General features: G+C 40.8%; 1 long non-coding RNA gene across 1 annotated transcript in view; it reads left to right on the top strand.

Annotated features, from left to right (window-relative positions):
- The window catches only part of LOC141174458 (uncharacterized), a 35,829-nt gene extending 23,349 nt beyond the window's left edge, over window positions 1–12,480 (top strand). The window contains exon 3 of the long non-coding RNA XR_012252885.1: window positions 11,320–12,480. This is a non-coding gene — a long non-coding RNA (uncharacterized lncRNA). The remainder of the gene's footprint in view (window positions 1–11,319) is intronic.
- The last annotated feature ends 869 nt before the right edge of the window (window positions 12,481–13,349 follow it).

Here is a 13,349-nt window from a genome sequence, read left to right as displayed (position 1 = left end):
AGCCGAGTTCATTGGACATGAACTCGGCTCATCTGGATGTCGTCACAGAGAGACGCTGAGCAGCGCAAGCAAGCCTGCGCTTCTCAGTGTCTGCGGGATGACAGGCTGGATGGCAGCGTTCTGCTGCAGTCCAGCCTGTCATCTCGATGTAGCAGAGCTGAAGCTGTCGTGGGAACCATGGAAAGGTAAGGATGAGGTTGCTTTATTATTTTTCTTTTATTGCAGGAGATCGTTGGCTTCAGCTGGAATGGGCGTGATGGTAAGTATGGTTTAATTTGGAACAATAAAGGATTGTGTCTTTATTTCAATTAAAGGACTTTATTCTGGGTGTTTGTGTTTTTTTTAACTTTGACTATGGGGTTAGTAATGGGGGTGTCTTATAGACGCCTCTCCATTACTAACCTGGGCTTGATGTCAGCTGGCATTATAAGCTGACATCAACCCCAACCCTATTACCCCCTGCCACCGCACCAGGGCAGCGTGGAAGAGCGAGGCTAAGTGCCAGAATTGGCGCATCCTATGAATGCGCCATTTCTGGGGCGGCTGACGGCTGGTGTTTCTAGCCTGGGAGGGGGCCAATATTCATGGCTCCCTTCCTGGGCTATTAATATCAGCCCCCAGCTGTCTGCCTAGCCTTTGCTAGCTATTAAATTAGGGGGGACCCCACGTCATTTTTTTGGGGGGGTCCCCCATTTTAATAGCTAGTAAAGGCTATGTATTCAGCTGGGGGCTGATATTAGTAGCCTGGGAAGCTCCGTGGGTATTACCCCCTTCCCAGGCTTCAAACATCTGCCCCAGCCGTCTGCTTAACCTCCGCTAGAGCCTAAAATTAAGGGGAACCCCACGCCAATTTTTTTAATAATAAATCCTTTATTTTAATACTAAATGACAAGTACAGTAACCAACACTATCACTGTACTTCATATATATGTGACTGACATGTTTCTATCTATCTAATCTATGTGTGATGCTCTATCTTTCTGTTATAAATTGTCGGGTACCGCTGCTGAATTGCCGGCCGGCTTTTTTAAAGAGACAGTGCATGAAAACACTATTATTTTTTTAAATAAATCCTTTACACTAAATGACAAGTACAGTAAGCAACACTATCACTGTACTTATTATATATGACATGACATGTTTCTATCTATCTAATCTATGTGTGAAGCTCTATTCTTTCTGTTCTAAATTGTCGGGTACAGATGCTGAATTGCCGGCTGGCTTTTTTAAAGAGACGGTGCATGAAAACACTAATATTTTTTTTAATAAATCCTTTACACTAAATGACAAGTGCAGTAACCAACACTGTCACTGTGCTTCTTATATGTGTGACTGACATGTTTCTATCTATCTAATCTATGTGTGATGCTCTATTCCTTCTTGTCTAAATTGTCGGGTACCGGTGTATGCCGCTGCTGAATTTGCCGGCCGGCTTTTTTAAAGAGAGTGTCTTCTGAGCAGTTTGTCAGCTTTTGGACACCTTTGCAGGTGTTTTCTATGTGTTTCTATGTGTTTTTGTTTGCCTGCCATTGGTTTTAACGGTGTTCGACGGTGTTCTAAGGTGTTCGACGAACAGTTCGACGAACAGTTCCTCGAACATCCCGGTGTTCGACGAACCGAACCGAACCCGAACACTACGGGTGTGGCTCAACACTAATGTTGGGTTGAGAATTGCTAAGATATCCTGTTGCGGGTATATTAGTTTCGGTATTTCTGGTGTAGATTATTAATTAAGTTGAGTTAGATATCATAGTGCCCTGTAAAATATATATATATATATATATATATATATATATATATATATATATATATATATATATATATATATATATAATCATATGATCAATTATTTAATAACAGTAATATGCATACTGTATGTGTGTGTGTGTGTGTATAATCTTACATACACATACTTCTCAGCTCTGATCTTAGATATGACGCCAAGAGATACATAGAAATTAGTGATGAGAAAGCACTAAAATGCTCGGATACTCGTTGTTCGAGTCGAGCAAATTGTAATGCTCGAGTGCTCGGACCGAGTAATGGGAAACTCAAGCATTTTTCAGGCGGTTCCCCCTGGTGGTCTGCAGATAGACTAAAAATTGCCCAAATCGATGGGAACAGTGATCAAATGACATGGGGACAGCATGGGGAAGACCCCTGGAAGCATTTCTGACACCCAGGTCACTGCAGAGTATTACGCCACTTTTACGGACTCACAATAAAACATTTAAAAACTAAACCAAAATGTATTTTCCTGGGAAATATGTTAAGGAACGTCCTTTCCAGGGTAATGACTTGTATATAAGGCAAAATAAATAACCAAAAACAAAAATGCTCCTCCACACCTTGGGCTATGTTCACACATAGCGTTTTTTATGCATTTTTGCATTGCTTTCAACCAAGACAAATGCATTCACTGGGAAATGTAAGTTTAACATTTTACTACCTTATCTGGCCATGTGGTGTGTGAGACATCATCAGACACATCCTGTTTCATTTATGATGGAAGGACTCTGAAAGTCAAAAAGATTATTTTTATAGGGCCAGCATCCGCTATGCTTTGTTGTTCCCATTATTAACGAGTGGGTCTCCTATACTGTTATTGCGTATGCAGTGACTGCAATAGCTGCCAAAAATTTGGAGGAACTCCAATTTCCCTTGCAAGAGACAAATATGTTGATATTGTACATATGGTGGTAGAGGATGAGGATGCAGAGAAGGAGGAGGACAAGAGCAATTAGACAAAATCAGGAAACATATACCCATGTCTGGGTGTGAAGACAGAGGTGCATGGGAAAAGAGACCTCCCAAAAAAAAGACACTGTATTTGAGTTTATGTTACGCTGCTATCATTTGATGGTGTTGAGAAGTCTGGCCCAATCCAGCCCTTGTTCATTTTTATGAGAGTCAGCCTGTCAGCATTTTCAGTTGACAGGTGGATGCGCTTATCAGTTATAATTCCATCGGCGGCACGAAAAACCCGCTCTGACAAAACGCTAGCGGCAGGGCAGGCCAGGACCTGTAAGGCATAGAGAGCCAGTTCATGCCACGTGTGCAGCTTGCATACCCAATAATTATAAGGCACAGAGGAATCAGGGAGGACGTTGGTACGGTCGGCAAGGTACTCCCTCACCATCTTCAGAAACTTTTCATTCCTTGAGAGAGTACCCCGCGCATCAGGGCGTGTGCGATGGGAGAGTCTGAGAAAACTGTCCAAGAACTTTGACAGTGTTCCTTTGCCTCTGCTCGATTGCATTTGTGTCTCTCTCGCTTGTACTCCTTATTTGTCCAACGAACTGTGACCTCTGCCTCCAGCATTTTCAGATGGGAACTTTTTAAATAATTCCGCAACAAGGGCCTTCTTGTACTGCACCATTTTATTAGACCTGTCCTGTGTGGGAATAAGAGACAGAAAGTTCTCCTTGTAGCATGGGTCTAGAAGTGTCACCAGCGAATAACGACTGTCACCCAAAATTGGACAACGCAAAGGTCCCGGGAAAGGCAGTGTAATATAAACTCTGCCATGTGTGCCAGACTGCAAAGAGGCAAGACTTCCATGTCCTCACCAAGAGGACGACTGACCATGCTCTCCTCCTCATCCTCCTCCTCCTCCCTGTCCTCAGGCCATCCACGCTGAACAGATGGTATGACAGTTGTGCAGGTAGTACCGTCTATAGCACAGGAAACTAGCTCCTGTTCTTCATCCTCCTCCTCTTCCTCATTGTCACCCAATCCACGTTGGGATGAGATGAGGCTGGGCTGTGTGGAATCACCCTGTATTGTTCCTTTTGATTGTGAGCAGAGAGTGTTTCAGAAGACAGAGAAGTGGGATGGTGACGCTAATTATGGCGTCATCGCCGCTCACCTTCTTAGTGGAGTCCTCAAAGTTTTGGAGATTGGTACATATGTCTGACATCCATGTCCACTCCTGAGGTCTTATGTGTGGATACCTGAATACCGACAGCCTTGTTGATGCTGGTAGTCAACAGCTGCCCTCTTCTGCTCACAAATCCTTCCCAACATCTACAATGTAGAGTTCCAATGCATGGAGACATCGCAGATCAGTCAGTGAGCTGGAAGCTGCAAATGCTGCTGAAGAATGGCAAGGGCGGCGGAAGCTGTAGCTGACTTTCTAAAATGGGCACACAGGCGGCGTAATTTGACAAGCAGATCTGACAGATTCGGGTAGGTTTTGAGAAACCGCTGAACCACGAGGTTAAGCACATGGGTCAGCCATGGGACGTGAGTGAGCTCGCCTCGCCTCAGAGCCGCCGCCAGGTTTTGGCCATTGTCACACACAACCATGCCTGGCTGTAGGTTCAGCGGTGTGAGCCACAGATCTTCCTGCACTTTCAGAGCTGTCCACAACTCTTCAGCGCTGTGCGGTCTGTCACCTAAGCATAATAGTTTCAGCACAGCCTGTGGCCGCTTGGCCGAGGCATTGCTGCAGTGCTTCCAGCTTGCGACTGATATGGTCATTTCGGAGATGGAGGCTGAAGAGGAGGAGAAGGTGCAGGAACTGTAGAATGTGGGGGCAACCCTGACTGACCCAGGGCCCCGCAATCTTCGGCATTGGGAGAATGTGTTCCGTCTCAAGGTCCGACTGGGTCCCGGCTTCCATTATATTAACCCAGTGTGCCGTCAGTGAGATGTACCGTTCCTGCCCACAAGCACTTGTCCACGTGTCCATGATTAGGTGGACTTTCCTAGTAACTGCATTGTTGAGGGCACATCTAATGTTGTGGGACACGTGCTCGTGTAATGCGGGGACGACACCCCGGGAGAAATAATGGCGGCTGGGGACTAAGTACCGAGGGACGGCCGCCGCCATCAGGTTGCGGACAGCTTCAGTCTCCACGAGCCTAAAAGGCCGCCGGACGCGACCAATCAGCAATTTTGGTGCCTAATTTAAACACCGCTCGGGCCACCATCTAGTGGTATAATAATCATATATGTCCGATCATTCACATATAATTCAGCCCCAGCTTATAGGAACTCACTATCTCCACTGGCTATTTTCTCTATCTTGGATAGTAGAGATTACTAGGCTAGTATCACTTTATACAGTGTGCCCGCAGACCACAACTTAGTATTTTTCCTTTAGACCAAACACATCTATTGCTTGTTAAAAAGCATATCCAGGGGAGGCAACTGATTATTATTCGTTTTAACAAGCAATAGATGTGTTTGGTGTAAAGGAAAAATAATAAGTTGTGAATACACTACTACAATTGCCACGATTAAGGCCACGTTCACACATTCAGTATTTGGTCAGCATTTTACTTCTGTATTTTTCAGACCCTACTGGTTTTGGCTTATAATTACTGAAGTGGTGACGTGTTTCTATTATACTTTTCCTCTGATTGTTCTACTCCTGGTTTTAGCTTACAAATACTGATGTAAAATACTGACCAAATACTAAACCTGTGAACATGGCCTATAGTTGACTCCAATTGTCACTGTGGAATCTAAGTGGATAGACAGAGAAAGGGGACTCTTTCTGTCATATCTTCGGCACCCCTGCAATGTGATTGCATGGAGTCAATATATTTCCAGGACAGTCAGGGGCTTAGAGGGAATCTGTCACCAGAAAAATTCTTAAACATTTTCTGCATAAAATGCTGACTTGCAAAAAAAATAAAGATATGAATTATTAGGAATTATAGTAAATAATTGGTATCATAGAGACACACAGTTTAAAATTATTGTATAGTTTATCCCTTATATACAATATATCCATGGGTTTATGAATATATAAATGTGTTATATAAAAAAAATATATATTTATATAATTTTTTTTTTCAAAAATAGTAAAACCTAAAAAATATACATTTCATATTATCATAATTATAAAAGCCCAATGAAGTTAGTCTAAAACCTTTTAAAAGTGTCCCTTGTTTGCTTTTTTTTCCCCCATTCCTTGTCCAAAAAATTAATTCGTATTGGCTTTAGGAGACTCTTCTTTTTTGGGGATTTTTCTTTTTCTGAAATGGTTCCTGAATCAGTTTTGCAGTTTTAAAATGACTTCTTTTTTATCTCTTGCCATTTTTTTTGTAGCCTTTTTTATTTTAAAGTGCCTAGCATAGAGAGATTTACTTCAGGATCCGCTTCAAAGAAGTGACATGCGCTTTCTTTTATCCACTAGGGGTTTTTGAAAACCTCTTTATAAAAAAAAATCAGAAAAACCCTAAAGAAAACTCCACAAATGAACAGTGTCAGGGGGGGTGCAACTCCGCTGCCTCTAATCATTAGGACAATTACGCCGTTGACTGACAAGTGATGGACGAGGCCATGGCTGTTTCCACTACTAGGCCAGTTATTGGGGAGCTCACAGTGAGCGTATGCTATATACATCTGATTCCAATGCATGGTATATATTATATATACTCTGGTACGGTCACTGACAATTTCACAATAACAAAAGGTAATGGCGGCCACCACCAATCGTTTATACAGGCCAACTAGACACCTGTTACTTACAGGTATTGTAGGGCTTCAAGGCTGCTGTCTATAGAGCACGAGGAACGGAGCTATTCAACTTTATATATGTAATCTGGAAAAGTAGGCAGGGTTCATAAAAAAAAAAAAAAAAAATATATATATATATATATATATATATATATATATATATATATATATATAAAATACAAAGATGTTACGAAATGGGAACAAAACAATTCGCTATATACAATCACATACGATAAAAGGGATAACAAAAGAAAAGTACTAAACCTGTGTTACAGAAATGGCTCAGTTTAGTGGAGGAAAGCACTGCTTAGAACTGCTCTGTAGAGCAACGAACAGAACCACAGAGTACTGTATCTTTCAGAACTTACAAATGACAAAAACTCAAACTCTGATTTTTATTAGATGAATGTTATGCCCCCATGCCTCCTCTTGGTGAGCTCATATGGGGGGCTGGTCGTGAGATGAACTAGGTCTTTAGAAAATTATGAAATCCACAACTTTCATGCTATCTTTGCACCTGGAGGTCCGAGACGGGAGATATTGTTGTCATGTTTCTTATCACGATTTTAACTTTCTACAGAGTTGAAACATTGTATGGATAGCATTATCCCTCTGACCGATATTAATTTGTCGGTGTTCAGTTACAGTGATGTGAATGAATGCATTATGTTTGTCCCTTCACGACGCCAAAAAGATATCTCCCATAAATATCTGATCAATGCAAACCCCAATATTCATAACTGACCACTGGCTCCAGAGTGTCTGAGTTAATTCCTTTTAAACAGAGGAAGAACGTGCTCTTCTCTGCCTCTGAGCATATGAATCTTACACTTTGTGGCTGGTTATCAACAGATCTCCTGTTGTAATTACCTGTCCATTGCTGGAGGTCCTACTTCAATGGAGGTTGAAGTGTCAGCTCTTTACCACTTCACCAGTTATAATTAATTCCATATGTTCAATGAGAGGGTGATATGTCCCCTCTCCGAAGATGTCTTTCATGGATTTTACAATTTTTCCCCTACGACAAACAGCAAACGGGATTTGCTCAACAAATAAATAAGGAAGCATTTTTGAAGTGGTTTTTAAGGACGATTTTGGAGAGGATCCACTTAAAAAAACTCAGTGGTGACATAGAATTTAGGCCCAAAATAGGCTATGTCCTAAAGGGGTTAAAGAGCATCTGTCAGTAGTATCAACCTTCCTAAGCCATCTAAACGGGGATGCAGGTCATAGAATGTTGAATAAAATCATTATTCTGAAATCATTATTTCAGAGAAATCCACATTTTTCTTAAAGCACCACTCCAGCGTTTTGTCTTATTTCACCACTGGAGTGGTGCTTTAAACGTAAGTATTCTGCCCCCGGTCATATACTCACCCTCCGGTGTCTTCGCCATTTTTCGGCGCCGCTCCAGTTCTGCGGCACCATCTTGTGAGGGCAGCTTGTGACTGTGTTGAAGTCAGAAGCTATGTCACAAGCTCTCAATACAAGTCTGAGAGCCAGAACGAGGCTCTCATAGACTTACATTGATTAGTGACCTCCGGCTCCCTCCTTGAAACACTGGAACAGCTGGCAGGTCACAAACTGAAGGAGATGGACCGGAGTGACAGCACAAACAGATGAATACATCAGAAGTTTCTGACAGGTGGCAGGGGACTTGGATTTTCAACACCCCTCCAGCGGGGAAATTAAAAAAAATGCTGCAGTGGTGCTTTAATATCTTTAATATGTAAATGAGCTGTTAAGATCTATGGGTCAGACATAGATCTCCTGGAGAATCTGCCTCTGGAGCCTATTGTAAATGAAATGGGGAGTTACCAGTGTGAGACATGTAGATCAGGAGAGCAGACTGTCAGTCATTACAAGTATCACACTGAGAATACGTCCTTTCATTTACAATAAGCTCTGGTGGGAGATTCTCAGGGAGATCTATGTCTGGCCCATAGATCTTAACAGCTCATTTACATAGTAAGAAACATATGGCTTTTTCTGGAATAAAACATCGGATCACAGATATCAAGGTATCATTTTAATCAACGTCCTATGACCTGCATGCCCATGTAGACTGCTTAGGAGTGGTGATTCTACTGCTTTGCATCTACAGCTCCCATGCAATTCTCTATGTTGTAGTTGTAATATAATACAAATACATAATCTGACCCTATATTCATATTATAATTAATTTTTTCTACCCCTTAGATGTTTATAAGTAAGAAGTAAGGGAGTTTGACTGCAATATTAGACTACAGAGAGTTTTTGTAGTCTATTACCATGGAAACAAAGCTCTCTAATTTTGGAATATTTCTGATTTTTTTTTTTGTTGTCAATGCTTATAAATTATAAAAATGGCAAAATTTGACTGTTCATTTGATTACAATCCATATAGGAAGAGTGATAGTGTTACTTATTGGGAATGTTTCATACAGTGGAATTTACTGAGGCGATAAAAGCACATCTGGATGTAGTATTACATATTATAAATAACAAAACTTTAGTAATTAAAGAAGCACTCCTCCTCCGCCCATCAAAGTTTTTATCCTCTTAATATATTGCAGTCATCATATCATATAGCACTATGTACTTACAATTGCTCATTTGGTCTTTCTACCCAGTTAATTCTTCTCTTTTCCATTAGGTCTATGACATCATGTGATTGAAAACAGACTAGCTGACTCCTTCTAAGCTCTAAGTAGAAACAGAAAGTCTCTTGTCCCTGCATGAGTCATCATTAGAACTACAATTCTAAATCCCTGCAAGCAGCCCTGCTCCACCCCATCTTTAACTCCAGACCCAGCTGCTCCCTCCCTCCCCCCTACCAGGAACTTTTGCAGTAACTTATGACTCATGCAGGGAAAATAGACTTCCCGTTTTCTACATACAATGTGTGCAGAATTATTAGGCAAATGAGTATTTTGATCACATGATACTTTTTATACATGTCCTACTCCAAGCTGCATAGGCTTGAGAGCCAACTACCAATTAAGTAAATCTGGTGATGTGCATCCCTGTAATGAGGAGTGGTGTTGACTAATGACATCAACACCCTATATTAGGTGTGCTTAATTATTGGGCAACTTCCTTTCCTTTGGCAAAATGGGTCAGAAGAGAGATTTGACGGACTCTGAAAAGTCCAAAATTGTGAGATGTCTTGCAGAGGGATGCAGCAGTCTTGAAATTTCCAAACTTTTGAAGCGTGATCACCGAACAATCAAGCGTTTCATGGCAAATAGACAACAGGGTCGCAAGAAGCGTGTTGGCCAAAAAAGGCGCAAAATAACTGCCCATGAATTGAGGAAAATCAAGCGTGAAGCTGCCAAGATGCCATTCGCCACCAGTTTTGCCATATTTCAGAGCTGCAACGTTACTGGAGTATCAAAAAGCACAAGGTGTGCGATACTCAGGGACATGGCCAAGGTAAGGAAGGCTGAAAAACGACCACCTTTGAACAAGAAACATTAAGATAAAACATCAAGAATGGGCCAAGAAATATCTTAAGACTGATTTTTCAAAAGTTTTATGAACTGATGAAATAAGAGTGACTCTTGATGGGCCAGAGGCTGGATCAGTAAAGGGCAGAGAGCTCCACTCCGACTCAGACGCCAGCAAGGTGGAGGTGAGGTACTGGTATGGGCTGGTATCATCAAAGATGAACTTGTGGGACCATTCCGGGTTGAGGATGGAGTGAAGCTCAACTCCCAGACCTACTGCTAGTTTCTGGAAGACAACTTCTTCAAGCAGTGCTACAGGAAGAAGTCGGTATCGTTCAAGAAAAACATGCTTTTCATGCAGTACAATGCTCCATCACATGCATCCAACTACTCCACAGCGTGGCTGGCCAGTAAAGGTTTAAAAGAAGAAAAAATAATGACAGGGCCCCCTTGTTCACCTGATCTGAACCCCATAGAGAACCTGTGGTCCATCATAAAATGTGAGATCTACAGGGAGGGAAAACAGTACACCTCTCGGAACAGTGTCTGGGAGGCTGTGGTGGCTGCTGCATGCAATGTTGATCGAAAACAGATCAAGCAACTGACAGAATCTATGGATGGAAGGCTGTTGAGTGTCATCATAAAGAAAGGTGGCTATATTGATCACTAATTTTTTTTGTTTTTGCATGTCAGAAATGTTTATTTCTAAATTTTGTGCACTGATATTGGTTTACCTGGGGAAAATAAACAAGTGAGATGGGATTATATTTGTTTTTTATTAAGTTGCCTAATAATTCTGCACAGTAATAGTTACCTGCACAAACAGATATCCTCCTAAGATAGCCAAATCTAAAAAAACCCACTCCAACGTCCAAAAATATTAAGCTTGGATATTTATGAGTCTTTTGGGTTGATTGAGAACATAGTTGTTGATCAATAATAAAAATAATCCTCTAAAATACAACTTGCCTAATAATTCTGCACACAGTGTAGAGCTTAGAAGGATTCAGCTAGTCAGTTATTAATCATGTGATGTCATAGACCCAATGGAAAAGGGAACAATTAACTGGGTAGAAAGACCAAATGAGCAATTGTAAGTACATAATATATTGCAGTCATCATAGTATATAGCACTAAGAGGAAAAAAGTTTTGAAGGGAATTCTTCATTAAAGGAAAAAAATATATACTGTCATTCTATAGGAATAATTAATGTCACCTGCAGAGGTTCACAACCTGTAAGAAGCCAGGAGAGAAACTCTTTTGTGGATTGTAATAGTACCAGTTATCATTCTAGCCATACATTTACTGCACTTGCCCCATTCATGTAATGCTTGTCTGCTCCTGTCACTGCTTTAAAATTATCAATGAGTTATCATACTGTATCCTTAAATTTAATTTTCTTTTTTCTCTTTTTTTTAGGACCAGTGTGAAGCTCTCACATGTGATTGTAACAAATCTAGAACAATTTACCCCCTGCAGTTATATTCGTGGATTACAGCATAGAGATTGCATAGATTAATTTATCATTGGAGAAAATGATTTTCACCTGAGTGACAAGGCCTGTGGTTCCGTCACTGTGCTTGTCATTGTAGTTTTGCATCAGGTTTCGAACATGTTTTGGGAAATCTTTATTTTCTGCACCATATGACATTCCTCTCGGAATGCTTTCCCATTGTCAAATGTGATACGAACAAGACAAATAGTAATAGTTTACAAAGGGCTCACATATAACATATTGTAATTTTGAAATCTATTTCAACCACTTTGTATATATTGGTAGAAACAAAGTTGAAATGATTGAATTGCATCATACAGACCCACATTTATCAAAAGTGGCATATTTCAGTTAATTTGTACATTAAAGCTAGACTACTATATTGATGTCTATTGCTGCACATTTATTACTGAAAGTTCCCATCTTTGATAAATCTGTCACAACCTATATCAATGCCATTAAATTTCACACTGACAAAATAAAACACCACTTTTTCCAGGGAGATATGACTTATTTTTCCCGATTTTACATTTTTGTGACTTATCTTACCTGATTTTTGAAACTTTTTTAAAAGTTATATTTTGTAAATGTGTCAAAATCGTAGGCACATCCACTTTTTACCCCAGTTTTACAAACTGACATGGACTCTCAGAGCAGATTACATACTTTTTTAGAGGAAAAGGGACCCCAAAATTAATAACTGTTGGATTATGAGTTTGCTACATTCAGTATATTCTTTTGCCATTCCTTATATATCAACAACATATTTTGCATGCAAATGATTTTGTCACCTAGAAGAGGTTGCTACCCTTTAATTCAATGTATGACCCTACAATGAGCCTTAAAACATGAGCAGGGTTATCCCTGAGTTTTCCTTCATTCTGCAAGAGAACCAATTTGCATTCTATTTTCCTATAGAGCTTTGCCAATAAGACTCCATATTTAGCTGGTCTCCTTTAAGAACATTTGTTCAAACTATGTTAGTAAAATATCTTGTAAAAATCCCTGATCTCCCCTAATTCAGACGCTTTTTTTCCGTTTTGCTCTGCGTCACTCCATTACCTTCAGTACAGACCAAAAGTTTGGACACACCTTCTCATTTAAATTTTTTTCTGTATTTTCATGACTATGAAAATTGTACATTCACACTGAAGGCATCAAAACTATGAATTAACACATGTGGAATTATATACTTAACAAAAAAGTGTGAAACAACTGAAAATATGTCTTATATTCTAGGTTCTTCAAAGTAGCCACCTTTTGCTTTGATGACTGCTTTACACACTCTTGGCATTCTCTTGATGAGCTTCAAGAGGTAGTCACCAGAAATGGTCTTCCAACAATCTTGAAGGTGTTCCCAGAGATGCTCAGCACTTGTTGGCACTTTTGCCTTCACTCTGCGGTCCAGCTCACCCCAAACCCTCTCGATTGGGTTCAGGTATGGTGACTGTGGAGGCCAGGTCATTGTCCTGTTGAAAAATAAATGATGGTCCAACTAAATGCAAACCGGATGGAATAGCATGCAGCTGAAGATGCTGTGGTAGCCATGCTGGTTTAGTATGCCTTCAATTTAGAATAAATCCCCAACAGTGTCACCAGCAAAGCACCCCCACACCATCACACCTCCTCCTCCATGCTTCACGGTGGGAACAAGGCATGTAGAGTCCATCCGTTCACCTTTTCTGCATTGCACAAAGACACGGTGGTTGGAACCAAAGATCTCAAATTTGGACTCATCAGACCAAAGCACAGATTTCCACTGGTCTAATGTCCATTCCTTGTGTTCTTTAGCCCAAACAAGTCTCTTCTGCTTGTTGCCTGTCCTTAGCAGTGGTTTCCTAGCAGCTATTTTCCTTGAAGGCCTGCTGCACAAAGTCTCCTCTTAACAGTTTTTGAAGAGATGTGTCTGCTGCTAGAACTCTGTGGTGCATTGACCTGGTCTCTAATCTGAGCT

The sequence above is a fragment of the Phyllobates terribilis genome, unplaced genomic scaffold (assembly GCF_046119375.1).
Source record: "Phyllobates terribilis strain yellow unplaced genomic scaffold, ASM4611937v1 Scaffold_13__5_contigs__length_258822181, whole genome shotgun sequence".
NCBI lineage: Eukaryota > Metazoa > Chordata > Amphibia > Anura > Dendrobatidae > Phyllobates > Phyllobates terribilis.
Note: the sequence above shows the minus strand (reverse complement) of the source record. Positions and strands in the feature narration are given on the sequence as shown.